Raw genomic sequence first — 11,637 nt, 5'->3', positions numbered from 1 at the left:
TGCGCACGACACAAATGCAAAAGATTTCGATCCCAAAGCTAAACACTTCTCCGCTGGGTGGCTCCAAACTTCAGCGGAATGCGCGAAACGTCGCTCTATGTCCGCGGCGCTTGCGTGCCAACCCCTCAACGGATCGGGAAAATTGTAACGGGGTGCGCTTTGACGATTGCTGCGCTGTGCCGAGATCAAGACCGCTATTCCTCGGTAATGCTTGGAAGCTGAATACTCGTGGTGCTGCAGAAAAGCATGCACTTATGTGGACCATATGAGCATGTTTACGCAATATCAGCATCGTTATCTTCGAGATATTCGCGGCGGCTACTGTCTGGTGCACTTTCCGTCGTGAAGTGAAAATGCGAACTGCCAAGCGCCTCAGATTTGGGTGTCAGCGTGACTAACCTCGGCGTCGCCATAACTTGCACCATGCCACGAAGTCTGTGTTCGACACGTTCAAGCGTGACATCTGTACCTTTTGACTTTTCTTTTTTTATCACACGCACCTATATGACATCAGAAGCGTGGAACAGCCAAGTGTTGTGGGGGAAAGGAGCGACCGGAACCCGGAAACCTCACGTGCGGCGTGGCTCCTACAGCGCTCTAGTTAAAAAATATATATATATATATTCGTAACAAGGAAAAACAGCCTCAAAATATTTTATTCCTGCAAACTAGAGGCATTGATCTACACTGTGATACAAAGCTTGAGGTTCTGGACCGCCCAGCAGTTAGCTTTTTTGTCTTCTCTACTTAAGCATTTTTGCGAAAGAAAAGATGGATTTTTTATTTAAAGATGGCTATGCCTAGGAATTTGAAAAAAAATTACCTTAATGTCAACATAGTGGGGATCAAACGAAAAAAAAAAGAAATTCGATATGTAATACGTAACGTGTGATAAAACATCATCAATATTGCAGGAAGGGAGTTGCCTCAGGACAGAAGCCGCCGATATTTCGAACAGAGACTGTTCTTCTGGGCACCGTCCTCATCATTGGCATGGTATTTAAAGGGTTAGGTGTGACGTGTTTAAAGGTTCATGCGAATTGTGGGTCAACAGCCCGGAGGGAAGAAAGGGTCCGTACGGGCTTCTACGGCCGGAGTAAATGGCTGCTTTGTTAGAGTGTGGAGGGGATTATGTGAACGAAGTGATCTAGGCTACAGACCGGTTACAGAAAAATGGAAGGTTCACGAACACGTGGACGAAACGGGAGAACAGGCAAGAAACGCGCTCGCAAGTAGACATACCCTTCTCTAAGCGCATTCGTTAAAATTGTCCCGATCCGATGAAGGGTTGCCACGCAAGAGCCGCGCAAAGGAAGCGAGGTTTCGCGCATTGCGCGGAAGTTTGGATCCACCTAGCGGAGAAGCGGCCACCGCCCCCGGACATTTGAGCTTGAATGAGTCGGGGCGAAAACTCTGTTGCTCACTGGTTAATTATGTAGTCTGTATATATTTAATCATTGTCTCTGTCTCGTGGCTATTTACTCTGGTGCACCATTGGAACTTTCACTTGGCAAAATCGCGGACGTGCATGTTCGGCAGAGACGCAAAGTGACCGCTCCTAAAATTTTCGGTTGTATAATGATAGCTTTGTCTTCCGGGGTCGTTAGGTTCTAAGTTCGTAATATCGTCTACTGAACTTCGGTGTGTCAATAATACACTGAACATAGATTTGCATTAAAGAAAGGCCTTTATTTCAGCAACAGCAACGAAAATGACTACATAGACATAAGTATATGTACACTGTTTATGAACGCCATATGGTACGTCTAGTTAACATTGATTAGTAAAAAAAAAGACCTGATGACATTTCATGTACAAGAAAGGTAATGAAAGCTGACGATCGTCAGATTGTCGCATCATACGCCGAAAAACATGATATGCACAAATAATGCAGCAGTTGAAACAAACGCAATGGAAACACACTACGAGGTATATACAATAAGTACACAGCGAAATCAATGGCGCAGAACCAATATACGAAAGCACAACACATATATAAGTTAAATGCACAAAAACACAGTCATTCGAATAACACCGCAAAACATCTTGTTGAACACAGAGTGGGATGTCTTGCTTCAGGACTTGGTACACTTGACCCACGTGACTTGACCCGACTGCAGTGCGGTCCGAAGCATTTTACGGAGTGCAAAGCTAGATTTTACTGATGTGTTAATGAGGCTTGTGCGGTGACGTCATGGGAGGCGAGCCCAGTCACGTGACATTGGAAAACATCGGACGGCCCATCCATTCGCCTTCACGGCTTTGGCTCGGTGTCGTCGTTGTCACTGTGGAGAGATGGCTCGTTGTAGCGTCTCTATTGCTATTTTCAGCAAAAGCTTCGCGGATAAATCTTGTTTGATATTTGAAGCAAGTGAATTGAGCGATGTTTCGAGTGACATAATCAAGAATCACCTTCAAAGGAATGGGTTGAGCGTCACGGGCAACAGAAAAGTTTTGGTTCGACGGTAAGTGCGCAGTTTCAAGTTTTGCAACTCACTGCGTGTGCGTCTTGACGTGTGCATTTGTTTGTTGGTTTGGTAGGTGTCTCGGGAACCTAAATCGTTGAGGCTGCGAAAATGACGAAAACGAGAGTAGCAGCAGGAACGCTACCATGAGTGACCTCGGTAGTTGCAGGTTCCACACTATCGTCGCGGTGCCACTTCCTCTAGAAAGCTTTACTATGAGTAATGTGATGGACTACTTCATCTTCCGCCAGTTGGAGGCTGGTATAGACGCAGATTATAAAGGTAACACAATTTTTGCAACTTCGTCGTATCGCTTCGCTTTACCAACAACCTGCTTTGTGTCCAGTGCCAGACGCAGTGCTAAAAGTGTGTCACTTTCCTGTCGCTAACTGTTTTTCAGGCATTAGTGAAAAGTCTGTTCAGTTGTTTAAAGCAGGACACGTTGCTGACATACAGCATGCTGAACAAGATGATGAGGTGTATGTACGCGCCCAGTGTAAAGCAGAAATGAGAAAAAATGTGGTGTACAAGTTGTTGCTGTGCTGTGACAAGCGTGGAAAAATCTGTTTTGGCGAATGTAGCTGCAAGGCTGGTGCAAGGCCAGCATCTTGTAAGCACCTAGGTGCCCTGTGTTATATGCTTGAAGACTATTACAGGTAAATTAAAATGATGTGAGGAGGACACATCATTGTGCATATTTTTTTCTGTGAAACAAAAATGCTGGCATATCCATTGTGACATGTTTTTATGATGCAGGCAGGGACTCCAGATTGCACCTACAGATGTTCTACAGAAATGGCATCAACCTTCTGTCATCAAGATTGGACCAACGCGTCTGAAGGACATCATGGTTTCGGAAACTGTCAAATATAGGGAATGTGATGTCAGTGTTCCTCGTGTTACAGACAGCGAGTTGCAACAGTTTGTCCAAGGGATGGGATCCGACACAATGTATGCAAGAAGCTTGTTTGTGCAACACGCTTACTTGGAGCCACCACCAGACAACCTCCCAATGTCAACTGTTCTACCAGATATTGCTTATCATCCCCAAGAATGTACAACTCAGATCCTCCTGTATTATGCTGAGCATGTTCGGCTTGACCTACAAGAGTGTCAGGGACTTCAGGAACGTACAAGAGCTCAGTTTTTGTGTCATTTATGGCATGATGAAAGAAAGCTCCGCCTCACAGCATCCAATTTTGGGAGGGTAATTTCTAGGAGAGACGATTTCAAGAAACTTGCAGTTGATCTAACTAGTAAAAAAAATATCAGCCACGTTCCAGCTGTACGTCATGGCATTCAGTCTGAGAAAGTGGCAAAACAGAGATTTTTGGAATACAGTAACTCAACAATAATATACGACTGTGGCTTGGTAGTAAATCCAAAGTTTCCTTATCTGGCATGTTCCCCTGATGGTCTTTTGTACATTGATGGTGAACCAGCTCTCATTGAATGCAAAGCACTGTATAATGCTAAGGGAAAATCTGTGTCTGAAGCATTGAATGACAGAATGTACCCTTATCTTGTGAGTAATGGCTCATCACTATCCTTGAAACAGGATCATATGTATTTTTATCAGGTCCAGGGCCAAATGGCTATCACTGGTGTACACCATTGCTTCTTTGTAGTCATTGCTGACCTCACAAAGGAACCCTTCGTACAAAAAATCAGTTTTGAACCTGATGTGTGGAAGGACATGGTACCCAAGCTGCGGGACTTCTATTTTATGCACTTCCTTCCACAGGCACTGAGCAGAGGTACCACACAGTAATGAGTGTGTATTAGCTTCCACCCATGACTCTTCACGTAATGAACAGAAGTGTATGTGATATAACATGTAGCCATCTTTTCATAACATGTGTATTCATAACTGACCTGTACATATCATTGAGAAATAAAACAATTCATCTTTGCCATTATTCAGGGTACATGAGACCACGTACATAGTAGAATATTATGTAATTGGTTGAGATGTACACATAAGCAGGACACTAAACTCTACTTTCTTTGTGTATCTCTCCTTACATTTGTTTTTCTTTTACTGTGGGAACCACACTAGTACAGCATAGAAATAGACTGATGTACCTTTTTGATGCAAAACAATGTAGTTGCAAAGACTGGACATAGCGTTTAATATTCAGCTCACAAGGGGTGCACCAGCATTACATAAAAAAGCACAGATGTAGAACACTTCTTCCGCTTCGTATAGCAGCTTGATGTCAATAGGTTTTGCAAAATACTTGAATGTCTTTATGCGACCTATTGCCCTCTCAACATGGATTCTATTGTGTGCGACATTTCGTGTTTGTAGCACCTCCCTATGTGTCAGCTGAGCACGACCGTCCATAAATGGAGGGGTCACCACAGTTATCGTTTTTCCATCAACTGTAAAGGATCCCGAGAACCCACGATCAGCAAGGACAAGGTCGTTTTCTTCTAGCTGCTGCAGCACTCCACAATTCTGAAGGAGGTATTTGTCAGATGTACCGCCTCCATATAAGTCTGACACAAAAGAGATTGCTCCATTTGGTGTTATTCCAACTAAAGCTTTCAACGTATTACTGTTCTTGTAGTGAGACCACGTCTGTTGTTGTGCAGTAGGATTTGATGGCTGTTGGATCTCGATTTCTGTGCAGTCTATGGTCACTCTACACTGTGGGAAGCTTCGAATAAATGAAATGGGCATTGTCTTATCAACAACACTTCTCTCAGGCCATAAGTTAATTGTTTTTAACCTCTTGTACACTCGGGTTATCCAGTATGCAAGAATCCTAGATATAGTTGACCTGTCTACCAGGAAACGTTGTGAGAGATCATAATGTGTGCACCCAGTTCTCAGCCTGCAAAGTAAAATGAAGATCTCATCCTCGGGGTCGAACTTCCTGCATACTGGTGTGCACGACACCAGAACCATGTTGCAGAATGCTCGAAACTGCTTCATATCTGTAAGCCCCGTGTAGTATTTAATGGCCATCGGGTCATGTTCAAAGCGACCTATCCTCCACTGGGTCATCGCTAGCTCCTCTTTCAGGTTTGCGATAACAGTGTTTTTTTCTTCAATTTCGTGAAGCAAGCTTGACACTATATCCGGGTCAGTGTTTGTTGATCCATCTTTCAGTCGAGATAATTGTCCTTCACAGTCAACGAGCTGCTCATCACTGTCCACCATTTCACTTGCCTCAGTGTCCACTGTTTCACTCGTCTCAGTGTCATCTGCAGGTGCAGGGCACAATACCCTTTGGCGTGGTGGTGGACGCTCTGGTGCCTTCTGTAACAGTGTAATAATAGATATTATCAGTCGCTGTCTAAACCCTGATCCCTGAACGATTAAAAAAAGTTTCACAATGAGGGTAAACAGCTTTCGCAGTCCATGCAGTTGTCTTAAACTCAACCTTTTACTTACCTTCAGGAACGAAAACTTCGTTGGGACGGCATCTGGCTTCAGTGTTGCTCTGCCGAATTGGATGTGAACACAATTGCTCTCAAAATGCTCGGAGCAAATCTTGCTATACTGAGATGGTGAAAACCCTTCTCGTTTTATCTTCTGCAGCCATACTTTGAGCCGTTTCTTCTCCGATTCTTTGAGTGGGAAACGGAAAAAGTGGAGCCCTTCCTTCTGAAATACCATCGAACATTGTCAGGAACGAAATCGTGATGAATTGCGTAGCTAACGCATTCTCGCGTTGTGCTTGCACATAAACTACAATACGCAATCCTTTCAGCTTGCTAACACTTATTTACTATCAAAAACAGCGAAGCTTGGCGTGAATATATGACATAATGCCGCTCACATGCACACTGACAAAGACATGAATATATATAAACATACCGAACCGCTGGAATTGTTGCATCTTGGCACAGCACAGTAAGAAGGCATGATACTATATTCGTTGTTCTCGATAAGGTGTCTCGAACAAAAATCACAACGCAGCTACAATCACTGCCTTCGCTCCATGCTGTGAGATCTGGCGGTCGCGGCGTGTTTTCCAATGTCACGTGGTTTGGCGCCGTCGCTGACGTCACATCCACAAGCCTCATTCACAACGCCCTGAGTTCTGTCCTAATTTCCTCAGGACTCATGCTGTCTACATCGAAATTTCTGGCTGCTATTTCTGTGCTAGTCAGCCGCTGTCTCTTTGTTCTGGACGCCACTATACCGCCCTCTTGCCAGTATTCCTTATCAGCTTTTTATACGCTCGTCGCTCTCTCTCGTAGTGTCTTTCTGCGCGTTTGGCAAGTTTCAGCGCGTCTCTTGCAGCGTCCCATTTATTTGATTTTTGGTGATGAACCCTTTTCAGGACATCATTTTTTTTCTTCGATGCCTTGGCTGGAAAACCAACCCAAACAGCTGAATTTTGAGTGCTTATTCGAGGCGTGATGAGTTAAAATATGAATGTAAGGGGTAACGTACTTTGCACCGTACCCCTTTCTTGCAGTGCTTCCGAGTTCAACAAACAGTCGGAGGAACTCAGTTGCTTGACTCTGTACATTCATACCTGTCGTATCTCTTTCGATCACATTAAGCAGTTCACTTAATGTTTCCCATAGCTTTAGCACCCTGGTTTCCGTGTCCGAGTGCAGGCGGCCTCTCAACCTATCCGGTAGTTTTTCTAACAATATGGTTGCGTCAACCCCCGTAAGAGATGCAAAATCTTTTCTATTCTGCCCTTCGTTCTCCGCAGAGATGTAAACCCGGACACCGCATTCACCCACAATGGTTTTGAATGCTTCGACATATTTCTCTTCTCGGTACCCTCTTTGCACACTTAGTTTGCTGTCCATGCCTTAGAACTCCCTTAGCACATTATCAAAAAGTCTGTCGAACACTCTCATCCTCATATGAAGGACGTCGGGAACTATGTTGTAAGGCTCAATCTTTAGTAGGGGCACAAACTGTACCCCATTTCGTAAGTTGTCGCAATCGTTCTCCATGGTTTTCAGGGTACGCACGAGAGGGGGCTCGTTAAAAACGTGCACAGGCTCGCGATAGTCCCACCGCTGAGATTGAGAAGCCGTGCAAAATGGACACGGAAAAGCTGAGGAGGCAGACTCCATCCCTAATACTGTTAAGAGAAACTTTAAGTCTGCGCCGAGACAAACATTCAGTGGTACAAACACGTTGTCAATGTTCATGCCGGTGGTTTTCACAAGCTCATTTATTTCCGAAATGACATTTGCGAATGCCATTCTTAGCATGAAATACTTTTCTGGTATCTCTGCTAGCGCTAGGATGCGATGTTTCTTTGTGACCTTGTGGATTACCTGTGCATTCGAGCACTACATAGGATAAAATTGTCCACGACGCCTTTTTGCTGATGCGGCTACCGTCTCCTTCTAGTCTCACTGTAAGCGTGCCTGATCTTGCATTTTTCAAGTATTACGTGTTTTAAGTCTTCTACGAAAGAGACCTGTGATCCGACACATTGTCCTGGTGTTTCTGCCACTTCTATGAGATTCTCTACACTTTGGCGATATTCATTAATAAGCTTGAAGGATGGGAGACCTTGCAAGCGATGGGAAAGCTCTTGCCAAAACACATTACTCACGTAATGATCGTCCAGTAGTGCGGTAATATCTCCGATTAGATCCCTGTCAGCGGGGTCGAGATCGGAAAGCTTCCCAACTTTTTGTCCCCTGTATGATTTCTTCAAATCTCGAGACACTGATACTTTACTTTCTGAGAAGGTGAACTTGTGCTCTATGCCTTTAATGTCTTCGAGTATGATGTCTTGGAGTGAGACACCGTACTGAGAAAGCAGATCATCTAGTGTCGTTTGCATTTTCCCTCCACATTTAGCAAGCTGTCTACGGTCTGTTCTTGTGCTTCCTTCACCGACTTTACCTCCGCCGTTGGAAGGTGAATCACTCGCGGATGGCGAGGGGGGCGCATATCGGGATACATGCGCCAGTGGCACTTCATGGGGTGAATTTTTGAGCTCAGCTATCTCGGCCCTTTAAGGGACCGAAAAGTGAAAAATAACCCCCATATTTTGGCCCACCATCCTGCACATTATCATGGTTTGGTAACACAGAGAAAGCATTACCTCACAAACCTCACAAATATTTTTTACGTATAAATATTTTGAAGGTTGCCGGAACATGGACGGTGCTGCCAACAAACGGCAAAAAAGAGTAACTTGGGTTTCAGGTCCAGGGCGTCCGGGATTGGTCAACCTGTACCACGTGACAATTAGTTTCTAGAGAACAAAATTCACACACATTATCCTTATAACTAAACGTCATTTTAAAAATGACGTTCACTTCCAGGCATTTGAAGAACATAGTTTCTATACTAATAAAACATTCAGCTACGACGCGCCGTGCCGTTTGCAAGGCCGTCTGCAAGGCCGTCTGTATTATCGCGCTTATTGTCTACGCCGTGGGTGGTCATACCGGCAGCGCGAAGCATAAAGTGAAAGTTTGTGAAAGTAATCAAAGCACTTGTCTGTCACTGTTGTGTCACGTATTTACGAATGCCTGGTGTACGTTGTGGCGTTCGGGGATGCGGAAATTGTTCATCTTCGACGACTGGCGTTTTCTACCACAAGATTCCACAGGACAATGCGCGAAAACGAAAGTGGTTCGAAGCACTCGGCTATGAGATACAGCAGTCGTGTCGTGTGTGCTCATCCCATTTTTCTGCCGATGACTACGAAGCTGCCGCAGTTGGCGAAGTGCGAAAACGTCTGAAGCAAACTGCCGTTCCGTCACCTGTTATTCTGCTTCGCATTGGTGACGCGCTCAACACAACGTCTCAGGTATGTACAGGTGTCACACATGTATAAATTATAATATAGCGATGACGCATACCATTTAACTTGTGTTATCCTACCTACTGGGCATTGTGAACATGAACAAATTTAATTTTAGGGACATTCCGGTGTTGAAGTGGCGCCGGACTGCTTCGTAGTATGTAGAGATCTCATCATTTGGTCATCTTTTGAAAATTTCAGTTTTGAAATAGTTTTAAAACTGTTTCAGGTCGACTGCAATGATTTCATGGACTTGTGCATGGAAGTCACCGTATCGAATGACACTACTGATGCTGCCAGCACATTGTCCACGTCGAGGGACACTGTTTGTGAAGTACGCGGTAAAAAAGTATTGTCCAGATCTGCACTGCAAGAATTCAGAACCAAATATACTCAGTGCTTGAACTTTCCTACTTTGCAGGAAACAACTGTAGTCGAGTTCGACCATGCCTACTGCAGCACTATATCTCCAACCACTATGAAGTCTGCATGTAAGAAGTGTATACACGATTAGTGCTCAATGTGATCCGCATTTCTTATTACTCTTTTTGCTTGTGTGTGTGATCCAGGCACTCAAGTTAACATGACAGAAATAGCTGGAAGCTGGTATGCTAAAAATGATGATCCGGATTTGCCAGGAGTGACAGCATTCGTACCTGTGGCTTCGTCTCCCCTTCTTGCTTCTACCAGTTACAGCTGTGCGATTGCTCAAGTGGTAGGATAGGGGTGAGTCTGTATCCAATTGATAATATTTTTCCAATCCTTACATGGATACAAAGACACCTGAAAGGACATCACGTGGGCCAATAATTACATCGACCCCCACTTCGCAGATTCGGCCAAGTCCACAGGTGGAACCATTAGCTTTGTTACGTGTTGCAGACTTTGCAACATTTTTGGAGTCTTTGGACAGGTGCAGAACATCTGTATGACCTCAACAATGGGAGAAGAATCTGATGAGAGCTACTACCCATCTGAGGATAGCGTCCTTGAAGGGTACAGGAACACTTTCTGTTGAAGCAAACTGATGATTAAAGATGGCCAATTAATTTTCTAGAGACACCACACACCTGAATGTCCAGTGGAACAGCGAAAATTCATTGTCTTTGAAGCCCCATTACTGGAATTGTTCAAAGCATGTCGCAGTTGCAGTGGGTCATGCAAGGTTACCACATCAGTTCGGGGCACGCTTCTTACTGTTGTGTCCGAATATGCAAGCGGCCACAAATTCTCTTGGAACAGTCAGCCAGAATTGAACAGGATGGCTGCAGGAAACGTTCTGCTCTCCGGTGCAATACTGTTCAACGGAGCCGGTCCCACCAAGGTGTGTACTTGCATGTTTGGGAGCATACATAATAAAACGTTACATCCCTTTAGGAGTAGCACATTTTTCCTTCGTGTGTTAGTCTAGCATACTTCACACGTACTAGACATAATGTATGTACAGTGTACATGGTGAGGACAACAAATGACTTGAATCTACAGGTACCGTAGCTTATGCAAGACTTCTGAAGATTGTACTGAACCCAAGGCTACTGAAGGATGTTCAACAACTATCAAGAGTGGGTCAGACATCAGGGCTAGAGTCATACCACTCCGTCATACTGAAGTTCGCTCCTAAGTCCACAGCATACACACCGAAAGTTACGCGTGCTAGGTGCGTACCCACGCTTTGAAATGGGAAGAAAGACGAGGGGTTGACGTAGTGCTTGACCTTTTTTCTTTACTGTATAGGTTGTCAAAGAGGTTACTTGTAAGGTATCACATTTACAATGTCTTATCTCTTGTATCACTCCTTGTAGGACACAAATAGCTGCCCTGCACTTCAATGAAAATGCTGACCGGGAGTATGCTTATGGAAAGGATGGACAGCAGATGTTCAGGAGGAAGCTCCTAAAAACAAAGAAAGGGGCAGAAGTAGTTTCTACAGTGAAGACAAAGGCCACTTACAGTATGGAAATCTCTTTCCGTTTATGATATAGGCATTTGTACTGCTTATCTCTTTACAGATTATGTGACAAACCTTCTAAAGGGGGCTGTGAAAGTGACTGAAAGCACAACATACAGTGCCATGGTAGGAGCCCACCATAGTCCCGAGCCTGCGCCAATGACTGCAGCTTACCCACGTGAATCGAAAGAGGTCCTGATTGCGAGAAGGATCCTTCGCTTTCCAACAGAGTGATGTAATGTTGCTTTACCCTCCTTGCATAACTTCCTGTTGAGCACTGTTCACTTGAGCACTTCACCTTGCACTATAGCTCTCATGGGGCCACCTGCAACTGCAGTCCTGACCTGGGAGCTGCTTTGGATAGCCCGCTCTACCAAAACTCCGTCAAAGCCTCCAAAGATGAATGAAGGGAAGTACCAATTACTTCGGATAGGTTGTTAAAGGAGCACTAAAATGCAAAAAACAAGTTAAC

The 11,637-nt window shown here is 44.5% G+C and overlaps 1 long non-coding RNA gene across 1 annotated transcript; it reads left to right on the top strand.

Annotated features, from left to right (window-relative positions):
• Positions 1–2,177: 2,177 nt before the first annotated feature.
• Positions 2,178–4,117, top strand: LOC135374255 (uncharacterized). The gene is made up of 3 exons (XR_010416813.1): positions 2,178–2,465; positions 2,542–2,747; positions 3,222–4,117. It is a non-coding gene; the product is annotated as an uncharacterized LOC135374255 (long non-coding RNA).
• Positions 4,118–11,637: the final 7,520 nt, after the last annotated feature.

The sequence above is a fragment of the Ornithodoros turicata genome, unplaced genomic scaffold, assembly GCF_037126465.1.
Source record: "Ornithodoros turicata isolate Travis unplaced genomic scaffold, ASM3712646v1 Chromosome49, whole genome shotgun sequence".
NCBI lineage: Eukaryota > Metazoa > Arthropoda > Arachnida > Ixodida > Argasidae > Ornithodoros > Ornithodoros turicata.
The sequence above is the reverse complement of the archived record's forward strand: the minus strand, read 5'-3'. Positions and strand labels throughout refer to the sequence as shown.